At 38.0% G+C, this 15,212-nt stretch overlaps 1 long non-coding RNA gene across 1 annotated transcript in view; it reads left to right on the top strand.

Annotated features, from left to right (window-relative positions):
• Nucleotides 1–15,212, top strand: part of LOC131381773 (uncharacterized) — a 51,733-nt gene that overhangs the window by 11,308 nt on the left and 25,213 nt on the right. The window contains exons 2-3 of the long non-coding RNA XR_009210709.1: nt 11,117–11,329; nt 12,552–12,664. This is a non-coding gene — a long non-coding RNA (uncharacterized LOC131381773). The remainder of the gene's footprint in view (nt 1–11,116; nt 11,330–12,551; nt 12,665–15,212) is intronic.

The raw sequence follows: 15,212 nt of genomic DNA, 5'->3' as shown, positions 1-15,212 counted from the left end.
AAGTGAAAGATGAGTTTTGAAGAGGTGGAAATATCAATCCTGCTGTGATAAATCAAGTCAGCTATCATGTAAGTTATGTGACTCTGCCTCCTGGACGGTGCTGATTGTTCTTTTGGTGGCATCTCACCCAAATTGGACCAATGAGACATTTTTCCCCTCTTTTTAATTTTGTTGGGTTTTTTTTCGTTTAGCCTGGAGGAAAAAGAGCACATTATCTCTCTACTGACTTAGGCCATAAGAGGTAAAATTCCAATGCTGTCATTGCCCATGTTTCCAACACTTGACTAAAGCTGCTGTGCAGTGAGAGAGAAGCACAGAGCCAAAGAGCAAAGAAAATGGAGATAAGTGATAGAGAGCATCCAGGCATTGTTTGGGAATATCATTCAATTTTCTTTTTTCACTTTTCTATGTTTTAACCTTTGGGTCCCAGGGATGCTCAAGCTGGCTTATAATACATTTCCCTTTTCTTAATCAAGCATGGGTTATATTTGTGCCATTTGCAACCAAAATAGCCATAATTAAAGCCACAGTATTTCAGCTATAACTTATTTCAATTTTACAATTTACTAATATACTAGAAAATCTTTTTTAAAAATCTTTTTTAAAAAGCTAAGTGAAGAAAATAAAAAGCTTGAAAATGGCAAAGGAACTATATATGTCTTTTTCCTAAATCGTGGAACATAAGATTGTAAAGGCAAACTTTCAGAGGGTTACTGTCCCTTTCGAGATGATAGAAACATTACAGGTAAGTTACAGGTAATATGATAATTAATATTAGGTGTCAACTTGACTGGATTAGAGGATATCTACACAGCTGATAAAATATTTCTGAGTGTTTCTATGACAATATTCCTGTAGGAGATTGGCAGGTGAGTTGGCAAGTTGAGTGGGTGAAGATCCGCCCTCAGTGTGAGTGAGCACCATCCAATCTGGAGGGGGCTCAAAGAAAAAGGCAAAGGAAAGGTAGATTCACTCTCTTTCCCAGAGCTGGAGAGCCCTTCTCTTGCCCTTGGATAGCAGAACTTCAGGTTCTGCTAGCCTTTGGACTCTTAGATTTGTACCAGCAGCCTCAGGGTTCTCAAAACTGAGAGTTACATCACCATCTTCCTTGGTTCTGAGGCCTTTGAACTTAGACTCAGCCATGCTACCAGCATTCCTGCTTTTCCAGCTTGCAGACAGCCTATCATGAGAATTCTCAGCCTCCATCATCATGTGAGCCAATTCCTCTCATAAATCCCTACTCATATCTATCTTTCATCTATCTATCATCTATCTATCTATCTATCTATCTATCTATCTATCTATCTAATTGGATAATCTCTCTGGAAAATCCTGACTAAATACGCTTTTGTACTTCGTGAGTCTCTATACAGGTCTTAATTCTAGAATAATAAAAGCCTGATTTTTCCAGTTCCAATATTATGCAGGACATGATGCTTAAAATGACAGAATTTTACTAGGAAAAATTAAGACTTGTTCATTGGGGCTGAAGAAACACATGAATGGTAGCTCTCCATGTTGACCACATTTTTTTTAAATATGATTTTCTTTTATTAAAAAAAAGAAAAAAGAACTGTATTTGTAAGGTACCTGCAAGAGCAGTGGAATGAACATTTTTAGTTGCTGTGGCAACAGGAGAATGAGTAGAGCAACAGGAAAGTTAAATGCTTAAGCTTCATCAGGCATTTCACAAGAGTGGAGGGAGAAGAGCATTTCATTTATATTCTGATACACACACAGTTAAGTGGTATTTCTGCTAACGTTCAGGTTCCTTAAGGATAACTATATGTGGACTTCATCAATTACTATAAAAATAAACCTGAGGCAGGATACAAAGTCGTATTGTTTACTAGCTAGAATAAGATTAAATATACACCTATATCTACTTTTAATCTATCACCTATCTATATTTTTAAATCTCTTTCCACCTTCATATTAAAAAAGACACAACAACCCCTCTGAATCAGCATTTCCTCAGATATAAAGATAGTAACACCCACTTCTTACGGTTACTGTAAAGATTTAAATTAGTTAATAGATGTAGCTTTTAGAATGGAATCTGTGACATAGTAACTGCTATAATAAGTATTAACTGTTTTATCAAATCAGACTATGGCCATTTACAATGTCAACCTAAAGTATAGAATATAAAGTTAGCAGGAGGGCTGGCAGTAAGTAGCCTGACCTTGAGAAGGCATTGCTGACTACTGGAGGCTTCTAGGGGTCACTATGTATTCACTCAACAAATATGTTTGAAACACATAGCATATCTACAATACTATGTTAAGCAGTACAGGGGATATGCAGATGGATAACACATGGTTCAAACATCCTTTAGACCATACAATAAATAGAAGTATAAAAGTTATGTACAAGTACCGTGTCTAAATCAGAATACATATTATAATAGATGTACAATAATAGGTCAAGAACAAGTTTAACGAATTAATGGGAAGGAAAAGAATAAGAAAAAAGTTGAAAACAGTAGAAAATGGGGGATAAATGAAACCCCGTCTCTACTAAAAATACAAAAAAATTAGCCAGGCGTGGTGGCGGGCGCCTGTAGTCCCAGCTGCTCGGAGAGGCTGAGGCGGGAGAATGGCGTGAACCCGGGAGGCGGAGCTTGCAGTGAGCCGAGATTACGCCACTGCACTCCAGCCTGGGCGACAGAGGGAGACTCCGTCTCAAAAAAAAAAAAAAAAGAGAAGGCAGAAATCTATATATAGCATGAAGAACATAGATGAAGTTGGACTTCAGCAGAATAGACATTTAATCATTAGAGCCTAGACAAAGAGAATTAAGGCTGATAATGGGGTTTGCTAAATTTGTAGTTTGGTTTGCCAAGCTAGGAAATGGAAATGAGATTCCATCAAATGAGCTCAATTTTCCCAATTATGGTTGTCAAGTGGGCAAGTCATCTGTAGACAAGCAAGTGGAAGAGGATCTTTTCGTTAACTTGGAGGAGAACAGTGAAAGTTTAAAGTAGACATTGAGGGGAATAGAATGGGATATTGAAGCAGGAAAAGTGAAAATGTTGGTAAGCATCTCCAGCTCCAGAGACCCAACTGATGTTGAGGTCATGATTTTATAGGGGCATCATTCTAGGCTGATGTAGCTTTTTCAGTCATTTTCACTGATTGGCTAAAGTAAAGAAAAGCGAACAGTACCACTAATCCAGGGTTGGGAATTTTTCCGGCAGGTACCGAGAAAGAGAAATTAATAATAATAATAATAGTAGGCTGGGCGCAGTGGCTCACACCTGTAATCCCAGCACTTTGGGAGGCCAAGGCAGGTGGATCACGAGGTCAGGAGATTGAGACCATCCTGGCTAACATGGTGAAACCCTGTCTCTACTAAAAAAAAAAAAATACAAAAAATTAGCCAGGCATGTTAGTGGGTGCCTCTAGTCCCAGCTACTTGGGAGGCTGAGATAGGAGAATGGCGTGAACCCAGGAGGAGGAGCTTGCAGTGAGCCAAGATAATGCCACTGCACTCCAGCCTGGGCAACAGAGCCAGACTCTGTCTCAAAAATAAAATAAAATGAAATAAAATAAAATAAAAAATAATAATAATACTTAGCATTTACCATATGACAGATATTAGACACTATAGGTATATTAATTCCTTAATCTTATCTCCAAACATTTGCCCCCTCCTATGTAAGAGTTTCATTGATCTGTGATTCATAATGCCACCTTAGGACATGTGATAGTTGCTTAGGCCAATAGCATGTGAGCAGAAGTGGTGATGTGCTTGTTCTGAGGAGAATCTGTGAGGGAAACTGTGATTCCACTAGAGCTCTTGGTCATTTTTTACTCCAGACAGGGTTGGTTCTTTCCATCTAGGTCCCAGAATGAAGCAAAGACATAGACCAGATCCATGGCAACAGATGATAATTGCTAACATGTAATATGAGCAAAAAATAAATGTTTGTGTTCTGCTTAATGTAATCACACTAGAAAAGGAACTAAAAGGTAAACAAATTTGGAAGAAGTAAAGCTGCCTTTATTCACAGGTGGCATTACTGTCACAGAAAATCCCAAAATAAGCACAAAAAAAAAAGAAAAAGAAAAAAATCTGAAATGAATAAGTGGTTATAGCAAGGGTGCAGGGTACAAGGTGATTATACAAAAGTCAAGGGTTTTTCTTTTCTTTCTTTTTTTTTTTGAGACGGAGTCTCGCTCTGTCGCCTAGGTGGAGTGCAGTGGCACGATCTTGGCTCACTGCAAGCTCCGCCTCCCGGGTTCATGCCATTCTCCTGCCTCAGCCTCTCTGAGTAGCTGGGACTACAGGCGCCCGCCACCTCGCCCGGCTAATTTTTTTTTTTGTATTTTTAGTAGAGACGGAGTTTCACCATGGTCTCGATCTCCTGACCTTGTGATCCGCCCGCCTCGGCCTCCCAAAGTGCTGGTATTACAAGCGTGAGCCACCGCGCCCGGCCAAAAGTCAAGTGTTTTTCTATATACTAGCAATGAACACGTGAAATTTAAAATTAAAAACAAAATACCATTTGCATTAGCACCAAGAACAATGAAATACTTTGATATAAATTTAACAAAATATGTGTAAGAACTATTTGAAGGAAACTACAAAACTCTGATGAAAGAAATCAAAGAACTAAACAAATGGAGATATATTCCATGTTCATGGATATGAAGACTCAATATTGTCAAGACGTTAATTTTTCCCAACTTGATCTATAGATTCAATGAAATTACAATCAAAATACCAGCAAATTATTTTGAGGATATGAACAAGCTGATACTAAAGTTTATATGAAGAGGCAAAAGACCCAGAATAGTCAACACAATATTGAAGAAGAACAAAGTTAGAGGACTAACACTACCTGACTGCAAGACTTATAATAAAGCTACAGTAATCAAGACAGTATTTCTAACAAGCGAGGCCCCAAGGGGTGGAATAAGGATGTCCTGAGGTGGAAGATGCCCCATATTTTGCTTCTAGTGAGGGAGGGCGGATCATAAGAGGATCTGGCAATCAGCCCTGATGCTTCACAGATGCCAGGACAGACAGCCAGTTTGGTGTCCAGATACAGACAGAGCAGAGCAGAGGCTGTCCATTATGGATGGCATCTCCTGTGGTCATTGGTCTAATTAGATGCCTCACCACACATATCATAAGCAGCTTCAATACAAGACCAGAGTTATACACACCTGATATCCAAGATTTCAGCACAAATTAATAACGAATGAATTAAATATCTAACCTGGCCTGGTACTATTATCAATAATATCAGGCCCATGTTATGAAGAAAAAAATTTCAATAATATTTAGGATTATTAAAATTTCACCTAAGGAATGAAAAGAATAATGTAACCACCAATTCAGCCAATTTCACAGGTTCAAGGTTTATAAAATGTAACTTTTTTTTTTTTGAGATGGAGTCACGCTCTGTCACCAGGCTGGAGTGCAGTGGCACAATCTCAGCTCACTGCAACCTCTGCCTCCCAGGTTCAAGTGATTCTCCTGCCTCAGCCTCCTGAGTAGTTGGGACTACAGGTGCCCACCACCACGCCCAGCTAATTTTTTGTATATTTAGTAGAGACGAGGTTTCATCAAGTTGGACAGGATGGTCTCAATCTCTTGACCTCATGATCCACCCGCCTTGGACTCCCATGTGCTGGGATTACAGGCATGAGCCACTGCGCCCAGCCTGTTTCTTGACTTTTTAATGATCACCATTCTAAATGGCATGAGATGGTATCTCATTGTGGTTTTGATTTGCATTTCTCTAATGACCAGTGATGATGAGCTTTTTTTCATGTTTCTTGGCCTCATAAATATCTTCTTTTGCGATGTGTCTATTCATATCCTTTGCCCACTTTTTAATGTTTTTTTTTTTGTAAGCTTGTTTAAGTTCCTTGAAGATTCCAGATATTAGCCCTTTGTCAGATGGATAGATTGCAAAAATTTTCTCCCATTCTGTATGTTGCCTGTTTACTCTGATGATAGTTTCTTTTGCTGTGCAGAGGCTCTTTGGTTTAATTAGGTCCCATTTGCCAATGTTGGCTTTTGTTGCCATTGTTTTCGGTGTTTTAGTCATGAAACCTTTGCCCATGCCTGTGTCCTGTATAGTATTGCCTAGGTTTTCTTCTAGAGTTTTTATGTTTTTAGGTCTTACATTTAAGTCTTTAATCCATCTGCATTTAATTTTTGTATAAGGTGTAAGGAAGGGATCCAGTTTCAGCTTTCTACATACGGCTAGCCAGTTTTCCCAGCACCATTTATTAAATAGGGAATCCTTTCCTCATCACTTGTTTTTGCCAGTTTTGTCAAAGATCAGATGGTTGTAGATGTGTGGTGTTATTTCTGAGGCCTCTGTTCTGTTCCATTGGTCAATATATCTATTTTGGTACAAGTACCATGTTGTTTTGGTTACTGTAGCCTTGTAGTATAGTTTGAAGTCAGATAGTGTGATGCCTCTAGCTTTGTTTTTGTTGTTGTTGTTGTTGTTGTTGTTTGAGACAGAGTCTCACTCTGTCACCCAGGATGGAGTGCAGTGACGTGATCTCGGCTCACTGCAACCTCTGCCTCCCAGGTTCAAGCTATTCTCCTGCCTCAGCCTATCGAGTAGCTGGGAATACAGGTGCACGCCACCAGGCTCAGTTAATTTTTGTATTTTTAGTAGAGACAGGGTTTCACCATGTCGGCCAGGACGGTCTTGATACCTTGACCTCATGATCCACCCGCCTCAGACTTCCAAAGTGCTGGGATTACAGACGTGAGCCCCCATGCCCAGCTTGTGCTTTTTGCTTAGGATTGTTTTGGCTATACAGGCTCTTTTTTGGTTCCATATTAAATTTAAAGTAGTTTTTTCTAATTCTATGAAGAAAGTCAATGGTAGCTTGATGGAGATAGCATTGAATCTATAAATTACATTGGGCAGTATGGCCATTTTCATGATAATGATTCTTCCTATCCATGAGCATGGAATGTGTTTCCATTTGTTTGTGTTCTCTCTTATTTCCTCGAGCAGTGGTTTGTACTTCTCCTTGAAGAGGTCCTTTGCATCCCTTGTAAGTTGTATTCCTAGGTATTTTATTCTCTTTATAGCAATTGTGAATGGGAGTTCACTCATGATTTGGCTCTCTCTCTATTATTGGTGTATAGAAATGCTTGTGATTTTTTGCACCTTGATTTTGTGTCCTGAGACTTTGCTGAAGCTTATCCTGAGACTTTGCTGAAGCTTATCAGCTTAAGGAGATTTTGGGCTGAGCTGATGGTGTTTTCTAAATATACAATCATGTCATCTGCAAACAGAGACAATTTTACTTCCTCTCTTCCTATTTGAACATGCTTTATTTCTTTATCTTGCCTGATTGCCCTGGCCAGAACTTCCAATACTATGTTAAATTGGAGTGGTGAGAGAGGGCATCCTTGTCTTGTGCCAGTTTTCAAAGGGAATGCTTCCAGTTTTTGCCCATTCAGTATGATATTGGCTGTGGGTTTGTCATAAATAGCTCTTATTATTTGAGATAGGTTCCATCAATACCTAGTTTCTTGAGAGTTTTTAGCATGAAGAGCTGTTGAATTTTGTCAAAGGCCTTTTCTGCATCTATTGAGATAATCAAGTGGTTTTTGTCATTGGTTCTGTTTATGTGATGGATTACGTTTCTTGATTTGTGTATGTTGAACCAGACTTGCATCCCAGGGATGAAGCCCACTTGATCATGGTGGATAAGCTTTTTGATGTGCTGCTGGATTCGGTTTGCCAGTATTTTATTGAGGATTTTTGCATCAATGTTCATCAAGGATATTGGTCTGAAATTCTCTTTTTTGGTTGTGTCTCTGCCAGGCTTTGGTATCAGGATGATGCTGGCCTCATAAAATGAGTTAGGGAGGATTCCCTCTTTTTCTATTGATTGGAATAGTTTCAGAAGGAATGGTACCAGTTCCTCCTTGTACCTCTGGTAGAATTCGGCTGTGAATCCATCTGGTCCTGGACTCTTTTTGGTTGGTAAGCTATTGATTATTGCCACAATTTCATAAGAACAAAGACACAACATACCAGAATCTCTGGGACACATTCAAAGCAGTGTGTAGAGGGAAATTTATAGCACTAAATGCCCACAAGAGAAAGCAGGAAAGATCCAAAATTGACACCCTAACATCACAATTAAAAGAACTAGAAAAGCAAGAGCAAACACATTCAAAAGCTAGCAGAAGGCAAGAAATAACTAAAATCAGAGCAGAACTGAAGGAAATAGAGACACAAAAAACCCTTCAAAAAATTAATGAATCCAGGAGCTGGTTTTTTGAAACGATCAACAAAATTGACAGACCGCTAGCAAGACTAATAAAGAAGAAAACAGAGAAGAATCAAATAGACGCAATAAAAAATGATAAAGGGGATATCACCACCGATCCCACAGAAATACAAACTACCATCAGAGAATACTACAAACACCCCTACGCAAATAAACTAGAAAATCTGTAAGAAATGGATAAATTCCTCGACACATACACCCTCCCAAGACTAAACCAGGAAGAAGTTGAATCTCTGAATATTTTGTTAATAGCATTTACCCTTAAAGGTAAATTGAAGGTGAATTTTTTGTTTTTTATACTTTTCTGTATTTTTTCAAATTTTCTAAAAGACTATATATTAATTTCCATTAACCTTCTAAAAAAGTTATAATTCTATTTTCGTTTCTAAGTACAGTTAAAAACTGTCAAACACAAGTAGATATAAAATGGTTTAAACAAATTGAGTAATTATAAAGTTAATTACATGCTGTTTATCTCTCTCTTAACCTAATTCCCACCCTCTTGATTAACAACTGATATTTTTGTCTTTTTGCCTAGTAACAAAGGGTAGTCACTTTTCTAGGCCATAATCCTGTATCACCCAGCAATATGTTTGTAATCTTTTTTTGCATTTGCATTATAGTCAGCCTTGGTTAGTCTCAAGTTGCCTTTTACATGAGAAAACCTTCTCCTTACCTAATGTGTGGACTGTTATTTTCCAGAAGGCTAGCTTGACTGATGGATCAGCTAACTCTTCTTTTTCCTAAATACACTTTGTTTCTTTCTTTCAGATATAATATGCCTGTCTTAATTGAGGCTCTTTCCTAATAGGAGAGAGTATTAGTAAAGAGCCTCAGTTTTCAATACCAGTGACCCTTCAACCATGTGTTCTCCAGAGGTTCTCAGCTTTCAATTCTATCCTTTCTATACATTTTTTCTTGCTAAGAGTTCTAGGTTTGTGGTCACGGGTGAACCTTTAGCATCTGGTGGCTGTTTCTAAGTTTTAAAGTACTCATAGTGAATCATACTTCTAATGCTAATACTAACAAAAATAAAACTGAATGTTTTGTTACTTTTTTAAGTTAGATATTGTATTTCTTTTTTAAATTTTTTTCTTTTATTTTATTTACTCTTTTTAATTACTAGATAAAAAGCATTGGCATTAACACTCCTGTTAATGTACCTGATGAGACAGAGCAGCTTAGCTCAGCAAGGGCAACCCAAATAGGTCTCCCACACTGGAGTGAGATTGTCTCAGCACCCTAAAGGCAGTCCTATGAAGAAACTTGATGACCTGATCCCAAATCACTGCTACTGAAAATTCAGGAGGGCTTCAGGCTAAAAAATCTAGATTGCATTATAACTTGGCAGAGCTAGTGAAATTATGATTTCATATCTTCCTCTATATAGAAAAATATAGGCAACTAGACAACCCATAATATGGAATGAGAAGGAAATAGAATATATCACAATAGGAACCCTGAATATAATCACCTCCACTGTTTTAATGATAAGAAAAGTAAGAGTTCTGAAACATTTCACAATAATTTTTGAAGAAAGAATTTACCACTTGCTTAAGAAAGATACTAAAATACCCTTTATAATGAACTGCCTTTTAGAAAAAACAAACAAAAGTATTAACTAATGGTCAACATTCTACTGGTTTAGATTTCCAAGGGATTAGCCATGCATATGGTTATTCTTCTTTTTTCCTATCAATAAAAATCAAGGTGAAACCAATAAAGTGAGGATTGTCTTCACTGTCTTTAGAACTGATGTGGTTACAATACACTCAATATGAGTAGCTTCTTTAAAGAGACAGAGTCTCAAATCTTCTAGCCACATCTACCATTTCATTATTGTAATCCCCTGATAGGTTCATCCTGCCTTCTGCAGAGATGAAACCAATTCACTGAGACCATGGTATTGCAGTAAAAAAAGAGTTTAATTAACGCCCGGCTAACCACTTAGAAGACAAAGTTATTACTTAAATCAGCATCCCTGAAGGCTCAGAGGTTAGAGTTTTTCAAAGATAGTTTGATGCAGCTGATTGGTCGGGGATGCACTCATAGGGGTATGGAAAACTGTCCTCATGAGTCCACCTCTGAGTAGGGAATCACAGAACACACTTGGTTATGAGTCAGAATGTGTCTGAAAAATATCTAAAAAGACTAATCTTAGTTTCTACCATGGTGATGTTATCTACAGGAACAATTGGGGAAGTCAAAAATCTTGCCACCTCTGACCACATGACTCCTGAACAGAAAGGGATTATAGAAACTATGCCTACATATTAGCAGAATTCAGACCCCTCCCATAATCATAATCTTGTGGCCTTTTATAATATTAATCTTACAAAGGTGGTTTCAGCCCCCAAACAAGGAGAGGATAAGTTTTAGGGAGGGACTATTATCATCCTTGCTTCCAAGTAAAACTATAAACTAAATTCCTCCCAGGGTTAGCTTAGCCTGTGCCCAGGAAAGACTGAAGACAGCCAGCCTGTGAGGCTAGAAGGAAGATAGAGTCAATGTGGTATATTTCTCTTAGTGTCATATTCTTTGCAAAGGTGGTTTCAGTGTAAGTGAAGAGTAGAGGGCTTGTAGCACAACCAAACTATATAATAACTTCAAACCTCCATTAAAAAAAAAAAAAAAAAACTTCCTCTTGACCATTTCCATAAGAATAAACAGAAGGTTGAGAAGTGAAAGGAGACCTAAATGGAACACAAGATGGGGTGAAGGAGCTCATTGGTCACTTTCAAAGTGCACTTTCTTAAAGTAAGCAGACAAATCAGTTTCTGATAGCGAATAGGCAGATGACAGGAGCTTATTGGATTTATTTCTCCAAGGACTCAAGAAGTGAAAGAGGAGTGAGAGAGAAAAGCTACCCTGTGTGGAATGGAAGGCAGATGAGCTTCTACAAATTCCAACCCTGTCATCAGCGTAAGGATTGCCTGATTCAGACAACTGTGTGGACCTAGAGGAAGAGGCAGCATTGGCACACATCGGCACCAGGAAGGAAGGTGAAGTCCCATGCCTCTCCCTACAGGTGTGCCTGGAAGGTAGGAGCTGCTGGAGTATCCCTCTTTAACCAAAAACTTAAGTGGGAAGTGACTGGGGTGATGGGATAGGAAATGAGAGAGCACTTTTCTGAGAAACCCCAGAAAATAGTGTATTTATTGGTACTCTGTTCTGTAATGTAACCTGAGTGAGGTATAATAAAGAATTTTGCTGGTCTTTGTCTCTGGTTCCTGGGAGGGAGGCTCTAAACCCTTGGAATTTCCCAAGTGATAGGGAATGTCTTTGTTATTAATCATGGCCCCTGGAAATTTGTCTGAGTTTGTGCTAATGAAATGACACATAGTGGGCCCTTGAATAGTTTCAAGAATGGGGCTGGCCTTGCTGGAAAGACCAATCACCCGTTTACAGGGTTGAAACTTTGATCCAGCCCAATCCCAAGGAGGAGAAAGGGGCTGGAGATTTGAGTTCAATCATATGGCCAATGATTCAGTCAATAGTGCTTCTGTGGAAACACTCCAACAAAAACTCTGAACACCTGAAGACTGAGTGAGCTTCTGGGTTAGTAATATATATTGATGAGCCAAGAAGGTGATATATCCTGAGGACAAGGATACTTGGCATCTAGGACCTTCCCAGACCTCACACTGTCCATCTCTTCTTTTGACTGGTCCTGATTTGTATTATTTATAATAAAACTATGATTATATGTACAGTACTTTGTTGAGTTCTAGGAGTCATTCTAGCAAATTATCAAACCTGACAGGGTAGTGGGTGCCCCCAAATTAGTAGCCAGTTGACAGAAGTACAGATGGCCTAAGAACTCTGAAATTCACAGTTGGTGTCCGAAGGGAATGTAGTCGTATAGGTGTTAAATCAAGTTTAGCTTAAAGCTGCTGATTTACATATTTTGAGCTCAGCCTAAAGGTTTCTCTGTACATTGTAAACTATCCTAAATTGAGTTGTAAACAGACTGTAGCCTTCTCTTGTGCCAATCACAGAGTTTTGGACTGTCAAAAGTGGCCAACTCTTCAAACAATGTTCAAATAAGGCAGATGCCACCCTGTAACCAATTCAGCTGTTTTTGTACCTCACCTCCATTTTCTGTACCTCACTTTCCTTTTTCTGTTCATAAATCTTCCACCTTATGACTGCACTGGAGTCTCTGAGCCTATTCTGGCTTGGGAGACCACCCAGTTTATGAATTGTTCTTTGATCAATTAAACTCTTTTAAATTTAATTTGGCCAAAGTTCTTGTCTTAACAGGTGGTGTCAGAAGTAGAATCCAAAGGAGAGCTTCTAACAACCCCCAGGAGTGCTGAGTGACCAAGTGAGGTATCATTGTGTCCATTGCTCCCTCAGAGCAACCGAGGGTCATGGTAAGTTTTCTCTTGGATTCTAACACTCAACAGAAACTTTGAGCTCCCCAAGTTTCTTTGAGCAAATTTGTGATCCAAACTGGGTTAGGAAGTTGCGACAGAATCTGGTCTGCGTCCAGCATCAGATTGGATCTGATAACTAACTGACTTGAATCCAGTTAGAGGCCTCTTATGTCTGACTGGGTCAGAAAGAAACTGGTAGGAAATGGCAGTATTGCAGGAGGTATAAAATTTGGCTTTTGGAAATTCATAGGGATTTTTGTGTTCTACCTCCTTTGTTTCATTTTTCTTACATGCTTAGGTAGGGAAAAAAATCATTGGCTACATTGATCAAGGAGACCTGAGTGCCAAATATATTTGAGGTAAAAATGAAATCCTTCTTTTCTGAAGAACTGAATAACTTCCAGCTTACACATGCATACATATTAGGCCCTGGAAGCAGAAAATTCTTACAGAAATGGCAAAATCTTCTAAAGAGAAGTTACAGTGGAACATTCCAAATTAACAATACCGCACTGAAGAAGTGCATTTGAAAATAAGGACTCCCAAATTAGTCTCATCTAGGGATGCCTACTGACATGCAGAAGCTTCTAAAAAGATTTCAGTATTTTTTATTTAAAGACTTTATAAAAGATAAATAAAAAGCTTCAGTGACTAATTGATAAGAAAAATTTAATCTGCTAAACTTTCGGCTTAGATACTATTCCATTCCAAAGGTGGAAAGGAAGCTATCTTAGACAAAGTGTTTGTAAAAGGTAGGTACTCAGGTATAACAGGCTTGTTTCTTTTTTATGTCTATTGATGCAGAAGCCAGGCATAGAGAATGCTTTCTTTGCCCTATTCCTTAGGGGCTTCACCCTGAACTCAATAATTTTAGCTAAGAAACAGTAGTTAAGTTGAAAAGAACACCCTATTGACTAAAATACACCCTTCTGGAATTCAATTGGCTATCTCGAAACTCTTTTGTAAAAGAAATTTAAATCTAAAAAGGAAATATCCATTTTTAAGAATGTCTGCCTACGTATATTAGAAATACTCACTATCCTCCTAGATTTACAAAGTAAGTCATACCTTTGTTTAAGGTACTTGTCTGGCCATCTTGTCTTAAGTAAACTTTTATTTGAGCAGTTTTTTCCCCCTGGTTTGAGCAAATGATGATACAATATTTAGGCGTAAAATCTTAGCTCTATGCTAATGGAATAGAAATTTGTTTTTGTTCTACCTAAGATTTGTCCCTTTAGAAATGAAAATCTATTGCCTAGTTAACAAGTGCTTAGGGCGATGAAACAGGTAACTGGAAGATAGATCAAATGGGGAAAATAAAAACTGAAAGCTGACAAATGAATATCCTTTATGAAAGCTATAACATCTGCTTCCTTGTGTTTGTATGTCTATCTGCATTATGTGTCTGTGATAATATTTGGTAAAGTTAGTTTTTAAATTGTTAGTAAAATAGAAATGGCTTTGAAATTATCAGTTAAATATAATCAGATACTTGCTTGATTTGACTGTGAGCTTATGCCTTTGGTTTAGAGTCTGGATTCAGGTGGCCATCATGAGGCTTGGTGACATGTTCTTAGTGCCTAGACCAGCAGCTACAAGCCAGAATCGAGCCCAGTTACAGCCCTTTCTTCCTCTGCTTTCCCTGTTTTGCCTCCTGGCTATTTAGGGAGGGGTTGGATCCTCCAGGTATAGTCCTTCAGGTATAGCCCTGTCTTCTGTCCTGATGGGCTCAGACAGGCCCTGAACTTCATAGTCCTCCTTGGTGCCATGTGGCTACTTGGGACCTAGAACGACTGGGGGAAGACATTGGGGAGGCTGTGTCATACTTTCAAAATGCTTTTCAGTAATTTAAAATCTTAGAGTCATGTTATGTCACATTAAGTAATTGATCATCATAAAATGTCTAAGTCATCTGTAGGTGAAAATACTGAAATATCAATTATTCATCATAAGTTTAAGCCTATATGTATTGACATGTTATTTTTATATGGTATAGAAAAGCTAAATATATTCACATCTGCTAATAAACAATAATTTGAAGAAGTGTCTTTCTAAAACATTGTAAAATGATTTTTATCTACAAATACTGATATAAAAGAGTTCAAAATTACTTTCTAGGGTTTGCACTAGAAATTAGGGTTACTAAGAGTTAAAAACTACTAGATATGAAAAACGCAATTCTGTATACAAAGTGTATAAACAAAAGTAAGATACGCATTTATGAGAAAAATTATAAAGACATAAATATGCTTGTTAAAAATGTTGTCTGGTTTAAAGTTACATAAAGGCTTCAAACTAGAAGGGTAAAAGAAAAATAGATAAAACAAGATGAATATTACAAGTTGGGAAAAATGTAAAATGAAAGGTTTATGGAAATCTTGTGTGGTTAAAAGATGAGAGGATGACCAAAATGGGGAAATTATTCAATCAAGTTTAGCCTAAAGCTGCTTCCTTACATATTCTAAGTTCAGCCTAAAGGTTTCTCTATACATTGTAAACTATAACCTAAATGGAGTTGTATGCAGACTACAGCCAATTCTAGTGC

Source organism: Hylobates moloch, unplaced genomic scaffold (assembly GCF_009828535.3).
Source record: "Hylobates moloch isolate HMO894 unplaced genomic scaffold, HMol_V3 SCAFFOLD_2, whole genome shotgun sequence".
Classification (NCBI taxonomy): domain Eukaryota; kingdom Metazoa; phylum Chordata; class Mammalia; order Primates; family Hylobatidae; genus Hylobates; species Hylobates moloch.
This window is presented reverse-complemented; position numbering and strand designations above follow the sequence as displayed.